Source organism: Oncorhynchus mykiss, chromosome 8 (assembly GCF_057628025.1).
Source record: "Oncorhynchus mykiss isolate SJ-2025 chromosome 8, ASM5762802v1, whole genome shotgun sequence".
Lineage (NCBI taxonomy): Eukaryota > Metazoa > Chordata > Actinopteri > Salmoniformes > Salmonidae > Oncorhynchus > Oncorhynchus mykiss.
This window is the reverse complement of record NC_143029.1, coordinates 26,076,777-26,095,893: the sequence shown is the minus strand read 5'-3', so window position 1 is coordinate 26,095,893 and position 19,117 is coordinate 26,076,777. Positions and strand designations below refer to the sequence as shown.

Here is a 19,117-nt window from a genome sequence, read left to right as displayed (position 1 = left end):
AATCAGCCAAGACCTCAGAAAAAAAATTGTAGACCTCCACAAGTCTGGTTCAGGAGGGACTGGTGCACTTCACAAAATAGATGGCATAATGAAGAAGGGACATTATGTGGATATATTGAAGCAACATCTCAAGACATCAGTCAAGAAGTTAAAGCTTGGTCGCAAATGGGTCTTCCAAATGGACAATGACCCCAAGCATACTTCCAAAGTTGTGGCAAAATGGCTTAAGGACAACAAAGTCAAGGTATTGGAGTGGCCACCACAAAGCCCTGACCTGTGTGGGCAGAACTGAAAAAGCGTGTGCGAGCAAGGAGGCCTACAAACCTGACTGAGTTACACCAGCTCTGTCAGGAGTAATGGGCCAAAATTCACCCAACTTATTGTGGGAAGCTTGTGGAAGGCTACCAGAAACGTTTGACCCAAGTTAAGCAATTTAAAGGCAATGCTACCAAAGGCTAATTGAGCGTATGTAAACTTCTGAACCACTGGGAATGTGATGAAGGAAATAAAAGCTGAAATAAACCATTATCTCTACTATTATTCTGACATTTCACATTCTTAAAATAAAGTGGTGATCCTGACTGATCTAAAATTGAATTTTCACCAGGATTAAATGTCAGGAATTGTGAAAAACTGAGTTTAAATGTAGTTGGCTAAGGCGTATGGAAACTTCCGACTTCAACTCTATGTAAAGGTGATCTTTCTGTTTAAAAGTTAATACATTTGAGAGAAAAATATCTAAAAACCTATTTTTGCTTTGTCATTATCTATTATCATCTATAAATATCCCAAACAACTACCTCTCCCCCTACTGTATTTACTTATTTATTTTGCTCCTTTGCACCCCAGTATTTCTACTTTGCACACTCATCTACTGTCAAACCCACCATTCTAGTGTTTTAATAGCTATATTGTATTTGCTTCACCACCATGGCCTATTTATTGCCTTTACCTCCCTTTATCTTATTTATTTTATTATTATTATTATTATTATTATTTATCATATTTGTTTTATTTGGTTTATCTTGGCCAGGTCACAGTTGTAAATGAGAACTTGTTCTCAACTTGCCTACCATGGCCTATATATAGTTATTATTTATGGCCTATTTATTGCCTTTATCTTCCTTATCTTTATCTTATTATCTTATTTATCTTGTTATTATTTATCATATTTATTTATTTTATTTGCTTTATCTTGGCCAGGTCGCAGTTGTAAATGAGAACTTGTTCTCAACTTGCCTACCTGGTTAAATAAAGGTTAAAAAATATATATATATATATATATATATATATATATATATATATATGGGGTACTGTGTGTAGATTGATGAGGGACAAACTATTTAGGCCTCCCGGGTGGCACAGTGGTCTAGGGCACTGCATCGCAGTGCTAGCTGTGCCACCAGAGACTCTGGATTCGAGCCCAGGCTCTGTCGCAGCCGGCCGCGACCCGGGAGGTCCATGGGGCGACGCACAATTGGCCTAGCATCGTCCGGATTAGGAAGGATTTGGCCGGTAGGGATATCCTTGTCTCATCGCTCACTAGCGACTCTGTGGCGGGCCGAGCGCAGTGCACACTAACCAGGTCGCCAGGTGCACGGTGTTTCCTCCGACACATTGGTGAGGCTGGCTTCCGGGTTGGATGCGCGCTGTGTTAAGAAGCAATGCGGGTTGGTTGGGTTGTGTTTCGGAGGACGCATGGCTTTCGACCTTCGTCTCTCCCGAGCCCGTATGGGAGTTGTAGCGATGAGACAAGATGGTAACTACTAACAATTGGATACCACGAAATTGTGGAGAAAGGCGGCTACAAACTAAAAGAAATACATTTAAAATAAGGCTGTAACGTATCAAAATGTTGAAAAAGTCAATGGGTCCGAATACTTCCGCAATACTGAAATATCTAAACGCAACATGCAACAATTTCAATGATTTTACTGAGTTACACTTCGTATAAGAAAATCAGTAAATTGAAATACAGTAAAATGAAATACATTCTTTAGGCCCTAATCTATGGATTTCACATGACTGGGCAGGGACACCGCCATGGGTGTGCCTGGGAGGGCATAGGCCCACCTACTTGGGAGCCAGGTCCACCCACTGGGGAGCCAGACCCAGCCAATCAGAATTAGTTTTTCCCCACAAAAGGGCTTTACTACAGAGCAATACTCCTCAGTTTCATCAGCTTTCCGGCTGGTCTCAGACGATTATGCAGGTGCAAAATCTGGATGTGGAGGTCTTGGGCTTGTGTGGTTACACATGGTCTGCGGTTGTGAGGCCGGTTGGACGTACAGCCATATTCTCTAAAATGACGTTGGTAGAAAAATGAACATTAAATTCTCTGGCAACAGCTGTGGTGAACATTCCTGCAGTCAGCATGCCAATTGCAAACTCCCCCAAACTTGAGACTACTGTGGCATTGTGTTATATGAAACAAATGCACATTTTAGAGTGGCCTTTTGTCTCCAGCACAAGGTGCAACTGTTTAATCAGCTTCTTGATATGCCACACCTGTCAGGTGGATGGATTGTCTTGGCAAAGGAAAAATGCTCACTAATAGGGATGTAAACAAATTTGTGCCCAAAATTGGAGAGAAATCAGCATTTTGTGGCTTTTTGAATGTTTGGTTCGTTATATATCGTCATGAAAGTTTTATATTTTTCTTAGATGTGCTCTTCTAAACAGTGTAACAAATTATTCAACTCAGTTTCTCCTTCAAGTACCATCTCACAATGCTCCCTGTGTGTCTGTGGGAAACATGGGAAAGGGCTGTTGTTTCCATAGCAATGTCCTCTGTACTCGCTCTGGTCATAGGCGAACTGCAAATTGAACTCGGAGAGTTAGACTCCTAAATTGATAGTGTAGTTTGTTTAGGCGATTTTACAGCTAGCTACTTCATATGCTGATATTGCCTTTGGTATTATTGTGTGTAGCTACTTTTGCTATATAGCTAGCTCGCTACTTAGCCAGCCCAGACTGGGAGCATTGCATTGTGGGTTTTGTAGTCGACTTGAGCTGCAACAGATTTCCACAACAATTTTCACGTTATTAACAACAAAATGAAACCTTTGTACACAAAAAATATTGGTTTCGCATATTAGTGTTATTTAACACTGTTTAATCATAGAAATGAGTGGTTTGAAGGACGATTTCCTCGAACTGAGCTCAAGTGTGAAGAACACTAGTTGTCTTAATGTCCATTTTTCATTATTTAAATAATCTTCAGAGAATAATACCCATCAAACTCAAATGCATCCTCTCAGAAGAAGATTCGTATACAGGAGATTTCATGGTTTTGAACTTGCCCGATAAATTAGAGTGACTCCTTTGGAAATTAGTGGTGACTGTGACTCAAGCCAAGCCTCATTGGAGTAATTGGCTAATGCCATGCTGGGAATCTGCCGTCCAGTGGCCAGGCAGGGGGAGATTAAAATAATTTCTGAGCAGGATGTATGTGAATTAATTGGGCCTGTGTTTAGGACTTCATCTAAATTAGTATGGAAGGGTTTTCCCCTCAAAGATCTTAGACACATTTTTGTACAACAACAGAGACCAACTCTAATCCAGAGGGAAATGTATTTGTTTATTAGTGTCGCCGCAAGAACCAACTGTTGCTATTCTACTGGAATTGTAAAGAAAATGCACGTTTTCTTACTATCCTTAAAAAAGTGACAATCTTAGTTGTTTGGCAGACTAGTGTGTTTGTTAGTACCTTGGCTTGTCTTTTTGTGATGTAAAGCTAGATTTATTTCCTTGTCAAATGCTAATGATGTTCCTTACCCCTCCTCCTAATACAGACCATATGGTATGTGTGTTGTAAATGGTAACATGCATAGAACATGCAGGATACATAGCAGGGCTGGGAATTGCCGGGAGCCTCACGATATGATATTATCACAATACTTAGGTGCCGATACGATATGTATTGCGACACTCGCGATTCAATACTGTGATTACATTGCAATTTGACGTTCCAAACATATTGCTCAGAGGGACAAGAGAGCCATTACAAAAAGGTTTTGATCAGTCTTGGAAATAAAAGTGCTGAAAATGAGAACATGTTGGCTCATTATTTCTAAAGATGATACAGGAATATTGGTGCAGGTACAGCCAACGAGCACAAAAATGTAATTGAGATGTTTTGTCAAAACGATACGATATGTAACTGTATAGACCCCCCCCCCCCCCCCCCCAAGTGGTCTCTGTAAAAAAAAAAAAAGTCATGCTGAACAACTCAATTGGATTATGGAACTCAAGCTTGCGTCATGGTGTGGTGAATGGAGACCTAGGCCTATGTCAGAGAGGAGTTCAGTAGCTTTGATTGATTAACCAGTTCTACCGTTTGGACTGAAGCTTGCTTGGTGAATTAATAATCTGAGGATCTTGAAGACTGCAAACCCATTTCTGTCCCTTATGGTAAAATCCCTGTGACCTAAAGCTGTTAAAACAATTTACCAAAAAACTCTCATCCGTCCACATTTTTCTCCATCACTGGCTGCTGTTCTCTTCATGTGGCTGTCTTCGCACACCTTGGTAATTGGTGATGTGGACCATATGTTGGCTTTCAATAGCAGTCTGTTCAGTCGGTGGCACCAGGACTTCTCCTTCCCGGTAACATAGTAGTTGTTGTCTTGGGGAAGGGGAGGAATATCTTCCTGTCCTCTTCTCCCACCTTCCTACCACCAAACCCCTCTTGGTGGAGCGTTGTGCTGTTGGGAAGCTGGTCATTGGGCCTGGCTGTTTTGAAAAAGGCTCCACAGCCCTGCTGCTGACGGTGTCTAATTTTCACAGTGACCTCCTGTGACCTTATTAATGGGGCAAGAGCGGCAGGGCTGCTGTGACCCTTCCTCTCGGGGGTCAGGTGGTTGAGCAGGGAGCAGCCATTAGCTTGAGAGGCTCTTTTGAAACTCCCAGGAAACATGTCACTTTCTCCTTCCCCCTTCTCCCCCAATTAAAGTGATTTTCCTAACTTTTTGTTTTCCAGGCCTGCGAGTTGGGAGATGTTTTGAATCAGTATTTGTAGGTATTTTCTGTGTGGAGTTCTCCTTTTCTTTTGAGGAGGAGAGCTTTTTGAGGCCTATTAAAAACGGATGAAGCTGTTTACTAGCACCATTTTTCGGAGTAGCCTAATTGTCGTTGTAGGTTTTTGTTGGAAAGGTAGCCTATTTGAGGCTGAAGTTCAAGCATGTTTACTGGTTGTTCTTCTTTATAAAGTCTGCTGCATACACTGGCTCAGGGCTGGCTTTGCTTGGGGAGCCATAAAGCATGACGTGTCATCAGGTTCAAAAGGTACATTATATCGCCATAGAGAGCCAGCAACTCCTCAGCATGATGAGATTGCCAGAGTGAAACTTCCATCAAGTTTAGCTTCAAGACCCTCACTTTTTCACTTTTTTTGTGTTTTTTTTTTGTCTCTCTTACAGCTTACCCCATCGTGAATCCCTTTCCAATCTGAACGCATGAACAGCATCACTACGTTGGACAATATCACTCCCCTGGTAAGTATTTTACCAAGTTTTCTCTTTCTTCTTATATAACAAGCATAACAATTTACTTTGCAACACACACAGATTTGACTGATTAACAAGATATAGGCCTAATTCCTCACAACCAAGTACATATCCAGTACTTTTTTCTTGACATTTAATTTATATATATATATAATTTCTTTTTACTAATAGTTACCAGTACTTTGTCTTCAAAGAACTGTTGGACTATAATGATTGCAACTTTCATGTAATCAAACTCTGAGTATATTTTTCACAGTGAATACACTCTGTTTTCTATCATACCCTCTCCCCCTTTCCCATTCCTCTCTGCTTGGCGGGCCCAGACAGGCTCTCCGTGTAAGTCAAACACAGTTTTTTTTTTTGCTCTTGCTACAACTGGGCCAGTGAGAAGCACAAGGTGAATCTGTTTACCTACAGCTCACACAGGCTGCCCTACTGAACCTGACTTGACGCACACACACACACACACACACACAGAGCCATGTCAAAAAGATGACAACTGTTACACTGTTACAGGTGTTCCTAAAGTCAAGTTGAAGACCAGACTGACCACTGTCCTTCTCTTTGACTGTCGCTTTGTTGCATAAAAATCGATCAGATAAATAAATAAACAGGTGTATGTTTTTGGGCTTGTGCGTGGGTGCCAGTGTGTGTGTTGACGTTCAATATCTGACTGTGCATGTATGAAATGTGGAGAGGAACAGAATGGAGCAGCTGGGTCTGCTTTGTTGGCTTGTTTTGTAATGTCAGAGTCTGGTGTTGATTCAGAGCAAAGCTGCATGCTTTACACCTTTCCTGCACAGCTGCAATGATTCTGCTCTTAATAAGGTCCACATAAGACAAAACTGGAGGGGACTGGGTGGGGGGGTAAGGAGTTGGGGGTGTACGTAGGTGGGGGTTGCGGTGCAGCTCGTCGAGTCAAAATATGACTGCCGCCTGCGAGGGAATCTAGCAGCTGTGTTGACCGTCTCGTCTGACTGTGAAGAGAGGCACTGATTATAAAGTGCAACATTCTGGAAAGCCAGCAGTCTCGGGTTAGGAACGGCTTTGATCATTTAGCATTGTAAACTGCTCCATCATCTAAGGCCTCAGGTAATACACTGGTTTATTACCTTAATGAAGGGGTTGAAATGTTTATCTACAGTACTAAGCCCTCAAGCACTTTTGTGGCCAGCGATGAAGAATCCTTTTGGCAACGACCTGAGGGATGAGCAGTTTGTTAGTGCTCATTTGTGGCAGCTTTGGAGGAAAATGTTGTATTAGGCTACTTAAAGTTTATTATCTGTTGATCTTGATACACTTTCCTCAATGCACTTGTAGATTAATGTATTGAGAAATCTCCTCTCTGCTTTGACACATTGAAATCCACAAAGAATACAGGTGTATGATAAAAAAAAAACAATGTGTATATATATATTTTGGGGGGGACTTTTACCCCTTATTCTCCCCAATTTCATGGTATCCAATTGTTTTAGTAGCTACTATCTTGTCTCATCGCTACAACTCCCGTACGGGCTCGGGAGAGACGAAGGTTGAGAGACGAAGTCACGCGTCCTCCGATACACAACCCAACCAAGCCGCACTGCTTCTTAACACAGCGTGCATCCAAGCCGGAAGCCAGCCGCAACAATGTGTCGGAGGAAACACCGTGCACCTGGCAACCTTGGTTAGCGCGCACTGCGCCCGGCCCGCCACAGGAGTCGCTGGTGCGCGATGAGACAAGGACATCCCTACTGGCCAAGCCCTCCCTAACCCGGACGACGCTAGGCCAATTGTGCATCGCCCCACGGACCTCCACGGTCGCGGCCGGTTATGACAGAGCCTGGGCGCCAACCCAGGGTCTCTGATGGCACAGGTGGCGCTGCAGTACAGCGCCCTTAATGATCAGTTTCTCACAGCAGGAAAATAACCCTGCAGCAACAGGAAATGTGAATTATTGTGTGGATTATAATTAATGGCCATTTTTGTAGGAGTTGATACATTTTTAGTTTGGGGAAATCAAGTCTGACATTTTAAATGACAAACTTTAGAAGCCCTTTAAAACCTTAAATACACATCCCCAGTGGTACAGCGGTCTAAGGCACTGCATCGCACTGCTTGAGGAGTCACTACCGCAATGGGTTCGATCCCAGACTGTGTCACAGCCGTCCGTGACCGGGAGAACCATGAGGCGGCGCACAGTTGGTTGAGCGTCACCCGGGTTATGGGAGGATTTGGCCGGTAGGGTTTTCCTTGTCCCATCGCGCTCTAGCGACTCCTTGTGGCTATCATGAAATTGGGGCGAAAAAAGGGGTAGAAGTACAACAACAAAAAGGATAATAAACTACCAGTTTGCATTTCCTGCCGAGCAGGACATTTCCTACGACAACAGGGCGATCAAATGAATATTCTACATTTATACCCGCCTCATGAATGATTCAACCCTAGCAGGAGATTATTTGACCTAATGCTCAGTCACTAGTCATTAATGACCCAATTATGAACAGCAAACTATATGGGTTTGACACCTCATAACTGACTCGACCATCGGCAGGTATAGTGTGTGTATAATTGTTCAGTAATGGAGGCCCTAACTCTGAAACTCCTGGTTGGTCACTGATTGGAGATTTAATTTCCCTTACTGATTATCAATAGAAAATTGGAGGAGTTGGGTTCCTTGCTGCCAGAAAGGTTTCACCAAAGGCCCGATGTAGGCTATTCATAACTAGAGGCAATACTCTGCCCTGTAGTTCATTTTGGCTGTTGTTTTGGCTCATCTTTGGTCTATTGTGATGGCAGTTCCGCCGGTGGTCCCATGTAAACAGCTCTCAAAGGGGTTCCCCTCTCCTAGTCTCTCTCCCAGAGAGCCTGTGCCTCTGGTTTAAATGGGGTAATTGATAGTAGAGGATGCCTGATCCTGGTGTCTGGTGCTAGGAAGGACCAGTTCTGACCCCTCCTGTACAAAGGGACCCTCTCCTCATCCCTTCTCTCAGAAAGCTGGGAAGAGTAAATATTTAGCAGGCCGCACAACAATGGCTCGCCCAGGGAGAGAATGAGACTTTCATCAGAACTCATGGCTAAAGGGACATTTGGCAGAGGGGGAACTAGTTGGCTAAATCTGGAGTAGGGGTTTTTAGGGGGAAAGGAATCTCTCATGCTGAAGTCTCATTTCTAGAGCGGGTTTCTAGTGCGGGTTTTTCCCTAAATACACACTACCGTTCAAAGGTTTGGGGTCACTTAGAAATTAGTGTCTAGAGTTGAAAAAAAAAAAGATTTGCAAAGAAAAGCCATATCTGACTGGCCAATAAGAAGAAAAGATTAAGATGGGCAAAAGAACACAGACACTGGACAGAGGAACTCTGCCTAGAAGGCCAGCATCCCGGAGTCGCCTCTTCACTGTTGACGTTAAGACTGACGTTTTGCGGGTACTATTTAATGAATCTGCCATTTGTGAGGCATCTGTTTCTCAAACTAGACACTCTAATGTACTTGTCCTCTTGCTCAGTTGTGCACCGGGGCCTCCCACTCTTTCTATTCTGGTTAGGGCCAGTTTGCGCTGTTCTGTGAAGGGAGTTGTACACAGCAATGTACGAGATCTTCAGTTTCTTGGCAATTTCTCGCATGGAATAGCCTTCATTTCGCAGAACAAGAATAGACTGACGAGTTTCAGAAGAAAGTTCTTTGTTTCTGGCCATTTGGAGCCTGTAATCAAACCCACAAATGCTGATGCCCCAGATACTCAACTAGTCTAAAGAAGGACAGTTTTATTTCTTCTTTAATCAGAACAACAGTTTTCAGCTGTGCTAACATTATTGCAAAAGGGTTTTCTAATAATCAATTAGCCTTTTAAAATGATAAACTTGGATTAGCTAACACAACGTGCCATTGGAACACAGGAGTGATGGTTGCTGATAATGGGCCTCTGTACGCCTATGTAGATATTCCATTAAAAATCAGCCGTTTCCCACTACAATAGTCATTTACAACGTTACACTGTATTTCTGATCAATTTGATGTTATTTTAATGGACAAATAATGTGCTTTTCTTTCAAAAACAAGGACATTTCCAAGTGACCCTGAACTTTTGAACAGTAGTGTATATTTAAGATCCTTCACACTGTTGAAGTGATCAGACATCCTTTCTGTCAGCGCTCTCTCTCCTCTGTTTGGAAAACTACTTCAACTCCATTATGGCACACATTTTCTTCCGTTCTTCTACCCCCCTCTTTGACATTCTAACACTGACGTGTGTGTGTGTGTGTGTGTTTGTCTTTTTTACAAGCCAAGTTACCAGCCTTCCTTTAGACACGCTCTGAATTTCCTTTCTCACTACCCCCTCCCCCGCACTCTTCTATCCTACATTAGATTAGTTGCTTGTAAACCTTTGTACAGTACTACATCTCACTTAATGCCCACACAATGAAAAAGGGGTTTTGCAGTGTAAAGGCCTCTGCCGGGTTCCATTGGAAAGGCCTTAAAGCAGGTTTTGTCTCCCGTGCGCCACCATTGTGACTGACATTAACAGCCTAGAGGACTGCAGGCCGGTGTAGGGCGCACGGTGCGAAGGCTGTTCCCTGGACAGGGTGAGAGGGAGAGAAGCATGGGATCAACACTGTGATTTACTGTAACTCGTAAATCCTCGTCATTTACTGCCATAATTACTCCTCCAAAGGTGTGAAGTGCTTCAACAAAACATAGTGTGCTGGGATGAATGGGCCGGGCCCCCCACTCCCGAATCATTCTGGCTGGCACGATTACGGCTGCCACGGCAGAGAGAGCCCAGTCCAGGGTCACTGAGCCTCTCAACACTGGGAAGGCTCACGTCTCCCACTGACACAGAGTGGGGGGGAGGGGGAAAGCAGGAGGGACATTTTGACATGGCGTAGATGGTATTAGAAAAAAACTCCAGCAACCGTCTTTTCCAATGATATAACTTTAATGTTAAGTTGTCATTTATGTATTTGCATCATGGAATAGAGTGCAAAGACCAGTCATCACTGGCGATAATCTTCCAACACTCCAAACAAACAATAAGTCGTGGTTAGAATGAATAAGAGTGAGTAGGAATCAACACTTCAATGGGAAATGAATGAAACAAACAAACAGGATCAATATGGAAAACAACAGGCTGGCAATCTGTCTCTGTTGGGTTTCTATTGGGTGTGTTTTAATTGGTCAAGTTAAAGCGGTGTTGGTCGTGCTACTCTAGCAGACTAATGGGCTGAGCATGTAGCTGAGTGAGTACTGAAGGGTTGCAGGCCCACGGCTGTGCCAGGCAGCCAGCCAGTGGTTTATGAACCACTCTCCTTCACTTGTTCCTTAACATTCTCCCTGTGTTTGCGTGTGTGTTCGATTATGGATGTGTAGTTGCGAGTGTGTGTGTGTGTGTGTGTGTATATACATATGACACAGGCCTGTGAAAGGAAAAAAGTGCCCCCTCGTTGTAAGGCCTTTAAGGGAGGCCTGATGACCCAAAGCATGATGTAATTCAATAAGCCTGTCACTAATAATTTCCCACTTCTTTTAATGGGCTGGAGATTGATCCAGGTTCTGTAGCATGGCCCCATTTTTTCTGGGCGGGGTGTTTTTCCTGCTCCATCCATTTTACTGCCATATTTCACTGTTTATAAATATTTATGCACATATACAGCTGTCTAATAAAGACTAGGAACTGGACGGCTTTCCAGTTTTCATTTTTAAGATCTTATATTTTGCTGGTGGAAATGCCAAAAAGCTGTACCCACCCTTTTAATAATAATAATAACAGCTTGTTTTCTCACGTAAAAGAAAAATGACAAACAGACCTTCACCCCTATAAGTATGCATATACAGTGCCTTGCGAAAGTATTCGGCCCCCTTGAACTTTGCGACCTTTTGCCACATTTCAGGCTTCAAACATAAATATATAAAACTGTATTTTTTTGTGAAGAATCAACAACAAGTGGGACACAATCATGAAGTGGAACGACATTTATTGGATATTTCAAACTTTTTTAACAAATCAAAAACTGAAAAATTGGGCGTGCAAAATTATTCAGCCCCCTTAAGTTAATACTTTGTAGCGCCACCTTTTGCTGCGATTACAGCTGTAAGTCGCTTGGGGTATGTCTCTATCAGTTTTGCACATCGAGAGACTGACATTTTTTCCCATTCCTCCTTGCAAAACAGCTCGAGCTCAGTGAGGTTGGATGGAGAGCATTTGTGAACAGCAGTTTTCAGTTCTTTCCACAGATTCTCGATTGGATTCAGGTCTGGACTTTGACTTGGCCATTCTAACACCTGGATATGTTTATTTTTGAACCATTCCATTGTAGATTTTGCTTATTTTTTGAATCATTGTCTTGTTGGAAGACAAATCTCCGTCCCAGTCTCAGGTCTTTTGCAGACTCCATCAGGTTTTCTTCCAGAATGGTCCTGTATTTGGCTCCATCCATCTTCCCATCAATTTTAACCATCTTCCCTGTCCCTGCTGAAGAAAAGCAGGCCCAAAGCATGATGCAGCCACCACCATGTTTGACAGTGGGGATGGTGTGTTCAGGGTGATGAGCTGTGTTGCTTTTACACCAAACATAACGTTTTGCATTGTTGCCAAAAAGTTCAATTTTGGTTTCATCTGACCAGAGCACCTTCTTCCACATGTTTGGTGTGTCTCCCAGGTGGCTTGTGGCAAACGTTAAACGACACTTTTTATGGATATCTTTAAGAAATGGCTTTCTTCTTGCCACTCTTCCATAAAGGCCATATTTGTGCAATATACGACTGATTGTTGTCCTATGGACAGAGTCTCCCACCTCAGCTGTAGATCTCTGCAGTTCATCCAGAGTGATCATGGGCCTCTTGGCTGCATCTCTGATCAGTCTTCTCCTTGTATGAGCTGAAAGTTTAGAGGGACGGCCAGGTCTTGGTAGATTTGCAGTGGTCTGATACTCCTTCCATTTCAATATTATCGCTTGCACAGTGCTCCTTGGGATGTTTGAAGCTTGGGAAATCTTTTTGTATCCAAATCCGGCTTTAAACTTCTTCACAACAGTATCTCGTACCTGCCTGGTGTGTTCCTTGTTCTTCATGATGCTCTCTGCGCTTTTGACGGACCTCTGAGACTATCACAGTGCAGGTGCATTTATACGGAGACTTGATTACACACAGGTGGATTGTATTTATCATCATTAGTCATTTAGGTCAACATTGGATCATTCAGAGATCCTCACTGAACTTCTGGAGAGAGTTTTCTGCACTGAAAGTAAAGGGGCTGAATAATTTTGAACGCCCAATTTTTCAGTTTTTGATTTGTTAAAAAAGTTTGAAATATCCAAACTTCATGATTGTGTCCCACTTGTTGTTGATTCTTCACAAAAAAATACAGTTTTATATCTTTATGTTTGAAGCCTGAAATGTGGCAAAAGGTCGCAAATTTCAAGGGGGCCGAATACTTTCGCAAGGCACTGTACATGCTCTCTTACATACACAAACATACCCTCATACATGACATGACCATAGGTGTGTGGACACCTGCTCGTCGAGCATCTCATTCCAAAATCACGGGCATTAATATGGAGTTGGTCCCCCCTTTGCTGCTATAACAGCCTCCACTCTTCTGGGAAGGCTTTCCACTAGATGTTGGAACATTGCTGCGGGGACTTGCTTCCATTCACGAGCATTAGTGAAGTCGGGTACTGATGTTGGGCGATTAGGCCTGGCTCGCAGTTGGCGTTCCAGTTCATCCCAAAGCTGGTCGATGTAGTTGAGGTCAGGGCTCTGTGCAGGCCAGTCAAGTTGTTCCACACTAAACTCGACAAACCATTTATGTTTGGACCTTGCTTTGTGCACTGGGGCATTGTCATGCTGAAACACTAAAGGGCCTTCCCCAAACTGTTGCCACAAAGTTGGAAACACAGAATCATCTAAAATGTCATTGAATGCTGTCGCGTTAAGATTTACCTTCACTGGAACTAATTGGCCTAGCCCGAATCATGAAAAACAGCCGAGAGCATTATTCCTCCTCCACCAAACTATGACGGTACCACGTTGAAAGTCACTGAGCTCTTCAGTAAGGCCATTCTACTGCCAATGTTTTTCTATGGAGCATGGCTGTGTGCTTGATTATATACACCCGTCAGCAATGGGTGTGGCTGAAATAGCCAAATCTACTAATTTGAATGGGTGTCCGCTATATACTAGAAGTATATAAAAGAATGTCCACGTCTGCTTTGTACCCTGATGCTGTGAAGTGGATGGATTGGTAGCGACGTTCTACACAAACACAGGGAGTTGTGAGGAGATACCTGTAGCTCTCAGGCCTCTTTCTTCTGGGCTCCTGGTACTGTATCAGTTTCCGTTTGATGTACTATTTGTTTTTAGGCCCGGGGCACCAACGTTTCAGATACTTTGTTAAGTGGATGGGCTGTCAGAAAAAGTTCCCACAGTCATGAGTGAGTGACCTTTTTTTTAAAAAATTCTAACTGAATTTTTTTTACAGATAGGGACTTAGAGATGAGCTCCCCCTCTCCTCCCAAACACACCCACCACCCTCCACCTACAGTATCAGGGCCACATGTAAGTGTGACAGTGATGAGTACACACTTGAGTATTTATAGTCTACATTTGTTAAAGCTCACATTTATCTTGTGGCCTGCTGGTGTCAGTGACTGCTGCGTTCCCATGTCTCTCTGCTGCTACTATTGCCCCCCCCCCTCCACACACACACTTTGGTTTACATTCATGAATTCACCCCTCACCACAGAAATCATCCTGATTGAGAGAGAACTCTGGGAGAACGTTTGAGAAAATGGTCTATATTCTATAATAATTTCTTGATGGGCCCAACTTGTATACAGTCATTCTGTTGTTGGATTCTTCAGCTTGTTAGGGGAAGAATTTTAAAGGTTTGTTCAATCAAACTTGCGACACTAGCCCATTAGCATATGGCAGCGATCATCAGAAGCCATAAAGAGGGAAGCGGTGTGCCTTCAGGGCTGGACTGGTTTTTATTTGGAACCACTTAAGATATTCACCTGTGTAAAATTGTTTATCTTGGAAAGAATGGTAAATAAATCCACTTGGGCCTATAGCCAATCATAAAGTGCGCAGAGTGCCCGTAAAAGCGTAATTAGACCAGTCTCAGACCAACTTTTGACTTTGGTTGCCATTCTTTACAAAACCCTCTTAACAACGTATAGCTGGTTAGCTGCCAAGAGCAAAAAAAAATCAAAAGGCTGAAGGCCATTACTCACTCACTCCGGGAAAGGTTAATGCACTGTTCTGTACAGGCCTTAAGGTGTATATTAGTATTATTACTTAGCCGTGAACAGATCCAATAACTGGGTCTGCACTTTACGTGTAAAAAAATAAAATAACACAAGGGAACGAGGGGGGAAAGAGAGAGCTGTGAAATGCTCTTTGTGTTCAAATGTCAACACATTTTTGTATTTTTCTTTTCTGGAGGAGCAGCTGCAGAGGCCTAATCTCCGTCTCACTGGTGTACTCCCCTCCGTAGGGAGCATTACAGAGTCCAAATGCCAGCCACTCCACTCTGCCCCAACCCTCCTAGAACCAGTCCCATTAGTGGGGCTAATACACCCCCTCCTTCCCTACTCCGTCCCGGCCCCAGAAAGCCCACTTGTCCTTGGGCCGCTGAGTGAGATGACACAGGATGAAGTCACTCCATTTGTGTTGGCACAGAGACCGGACCGATGCCGGGCTGCCAAGAGTTCTTGGACACGTCTCGCTCTGGTGAGAGGGAGAGGAACCATAAGGTAGAGTTTGTGTCGCAGTACGGTGGGCCCACGTCCAGCATTACTTTTGCACAACCTGTGTTGAAAACCCCACTGAAATAAGACAATATTGTAAATTGAGGTGGTGATGTTATAGAATGCATGACACTGAAAGTTGGGAGAGGTTCCTGTTCATGTCTTCACTCCTAGTGTTGACATGCTGACGTGAGTCAAAGCCACTTTTTGGATGTTATTGTTTTTGGATGTGTGTACCCTATTATCCATAATTCCAGTCATTTTGTGCTCTGACAGTATTTTGACAGTGGTGTGTGATCTCACAGCGAGATTTTTCCCCTCTGTATCCGGTGCTGTGTGATTTACCTGCTGTGGAATCAGAGGGTCCCAGAGACATTTTACATCCTCGTCCCAAAAAGGTAGCTAGCGGAGGCCAGAGTTTGACAGACATCCTCCCACCCCCTATCCTTCCCCTCAGAGGCCGGTGAGGAGCTGCCCTGTCCTGTGTTTGTAGAGCAGGGGCTAGGGGGAAGTTTGACTCTGGAAAGCTTTGCCTGTGTTTGGGCAATTCCTCAAAGGCTTAGCCGACCTGATGAACAAATGCTACATTTGGGCTCCTCAAAGAGTCTCTTTCCATTACCCCCACCGGCAAACCCCAGCCTCCTCCTCCTCCCCCCCGGTCAGCTGGACTGCCCTGTCTGTCTCAGCCCTTCGTTAGCATCTCAGCAAGCCCAAGATCAAACAACATGGGCGGACTCCTTCCTTCCACTGTCACTCTGCTCTATCATTTGTAGTGCCAGTCTCAGTTTTCTAGTGCTCTGAGTGACCTAAACGTAACATGTAAAGTGTTGGTCCCATGTTTCATGAGCTGAAATAAAATATGACAGAAATTTCCCATACACACAAAAAGTTTATTTCCCTCAAGTTTTGTGCACAAATTTGTTTACATCCCTGTTAGTGAGCATTTGTCAAGATAATCCATCCACCTGACAGGTGTGGCATATAAAACATCTGATTAAACAATATGATCCTTACACAGGTGCACCTTGTGCTGGGGACAATCAAAGGCCACACTAAAATGTGCAGTTTTGTCACCTGAAGTTTTGAGGGAGTGTGCAGGAATGTCCACCAGAGCTGTTGCCAGAGAATTTTATATTCATTTCTCTACCATAAGCCTCCTCCAACATCATTTTAGAGAATTTGGCAGTACGTCCACCAGCCTCACAACCGCAGACCACGTGTATGTAGTCATGTGGACGAACGGTATTCTGATGTCAACATTGTGAACAGAGTGCCCCATGGTGGCGGTGGGGTTATGGTATAGGCAGGCATAAGCTATGGACAACCAACACAATTGCATTTTTATCGATAGCAATTTGAATGCACAAAAATACTGTGACGAGAACCTGAGGCCCATTTTTTATTTTTTTTAAAGATACAGTGTCTTTGGAAAGTATTCAGACCCCTTGACTTTTTCTACATTTTGTGACGTTACAGCCTTATTCTAAAATGTATTAAATTGTTTTTTTCCCTCGTCAATTTGCACACAATACCCCCAGAATGGCAAAGTGAAACCAGGTTTTTATACATTTTTGCATTTTTTTATAAAAAATAAATAAATGATATCACATTTACACAAGTATTCATACCCTTTACTCAGTACTTTGTTGAAGTACCTTTGGCAGCAATTACAGCATCGAAACTTCTTGGGTATGATGCTACAAGCTTGGCACCTGTATTTGGGGAGTTTCTCCCATTCTTCTCTGCAGATCCTCTCAAGCTCAGTCAGATTAGAAGGGGAGTGTTGCTGCACAGCTATTTTCAGGTCTCTCCAGAGATGTTCGATCGGGTTCAAGTCAATCGGGCGGGCAAAGTAGCCTTGTGGTTAGAGCGTTGGACTAGTGCTGTTTGAATGAATGCTTACGAGCCTGCTGATGTCTACCACCTCTCAGTCAGATACTTGTATGCTTGTATGCTCAGTCAGATTATATGCAACGCAGGACACGCTAGATAAACTAGTAATATCATCAACCATGTGTAGTTAACTAGTGATTATGATTGATTGATTGTTTTTTATAAGATAGGTTTAATGCTAGCTAGCAACTTACCTTGGCTTACTGCATTCACGTAATAGGCAGTCTCCTTGTGAAGTGCAACAAGTGGCAGGTGGCTATAGCGTTGGACTAGTTAACTGTAAGGTTGGAAGATTGGATCCCCCGAGCTGACAATGTGAAAATCTGTCTAACCCACCATTCCTAGGCCGTCGTTGAAAATAAGAATGTGTTCTTGAGTGATTTGCCTAGTTAAATAAAGATTAAATAAAGGTGTTTAAAAAAATTAAATCTGCCAAATCGGTGTCCAAAAATACAGATTTCCGATTGTATTGAAAACTTGAAATCGGCCCTAATTAATCGGCCATTCCGATTAATCGGTCGACCTCCTAGTTGAAACTGGAGCAGCAGCACGACCCAGGTGGACTGGGGACAGCAAGGAGTCATCAGGCCAGGTAGTGTTGAGGCATGGTCCTAGGGCTCAGGTCCTCCGAGATAGAGAGAGAGAATTAGGGAGCATACTTAAATTCACACAGGACACCGGATAAGACACAAGAAATACTACAGATATAACAGACTGACACTAGTCCCATGACACAAACTATTGCAGCATAAATACTGGAGGCTGAGACAGGAGGGGTTGGGAGACACTGTGACCCCGTCCGACAATACCCCCGGACCTATATAACCCCACCCACTTTGCCAAAGCACAGCCCCCACACCACTGGAGGGATATCTTCAAACCACCAACTTACTACCCTGAGACAAGCATAGCCCATGAAGATCTTCCCCACTGCATGAACCCGAGGGTGGCGCCAACCCAGACAGGAAGATCACGTCATTGAGGGACAGCTATTGGGGAACTGTGGGAGGGTTTGGGTTCATGTTTTTTGGCCTGGTGGGAGAACTGTCAATGTGCCCTTGAGCAGGGCATTGACCATGGATGCTTCTAGGTGTCGCTCTGAATGGGAGTCTGTTGGATAACTTTTATGGTGTAGTTGTTGAGCAGCTTCACTGCAAGTATATTGTATGTTTCAGATATTAAAAAATTTAAAAAAAAATTGTGGTCCTAAAACGGAACCTTGAGGAACACCGAAATTTACAGTTGATTTGTCAGAGGACAAACCATCCACAGAGACAAACTGATGTCTTTCCGACAGATCTAAACCAGGCCAGAACTTGTCCGTGTAGACCAATTTGGGTTTCCAATCTCTCCAAAAGAATGCGGTGATCGATGGTATCAAAAGCAGCACTAAGGTCTAGAAGCACGAGGACAAATGCAGAGCCTTGGTCTGACACCATTAAAAGGTAATTTACCACCTTTGATTGCAGTCTGTGCTATGATGGGGTCTAAAACCAGACTGAAGCATTTCGTATACATTGTTTGTCTTCTGTTTGCTGTGCAACGGATTTTTCAAAACATTTTGAGACGAATGGGAGATTCGATATATAGGCTGATTTTAGTTTTTGTATTTTCTGGGTCAATGTTGGGCTTTTTCAAGAGAGGCTTTATTACTGCAACTTTTTGGGAGTTTGGTACACATGCGGTGGATAGGGAGACGTTCAACATGGTCCAGTATGCAGCTTGAAGGTTTAGAGGCCATAACTGTTTTCATCAATGTGTCAAGAGATATAGTATTAAAAAACTTGAGTGTCTCCCTTGATTCTATGTCTTGGCAGTGTTGTGCAGACTCAGGACAACTGAGCTTTGGAGAAATAGCCAGATTTAAAGAGGAGTCTGTAATTTTCTTTCTAATGATCATGATCTTTTCATCAAAGAAGTTCATGAATTTATCACTGCTGAACTGAAAGCCATCCTCTTAGGGAATGCTGCTTTTTAGTTAGCTTTGCGACA

General features: G+C 43.3%; 1 protein-coding gene across 1 annotated transcript in view; it reads left to right on the top strand.

Moving 5' to 3' along the window:
• The window catches only part of LOC110529680 (protein dispatched homolog 1), a 73,896-nt gene that overhangs the window by 23,525 nt on the left and 31,254 nt on the right, over positions 1 to 19,117 (top strand). The window contains exon 2 of the mRNA XM_021612113.3: positions 5,421 to 5,495. The gene's annotated coding sequence lies outside the window, so the exon portion shown is untranslated. The remainder of the gene's footprint in view (positions 1 to 5,420; positions 5,496 to 19,117) is intronic.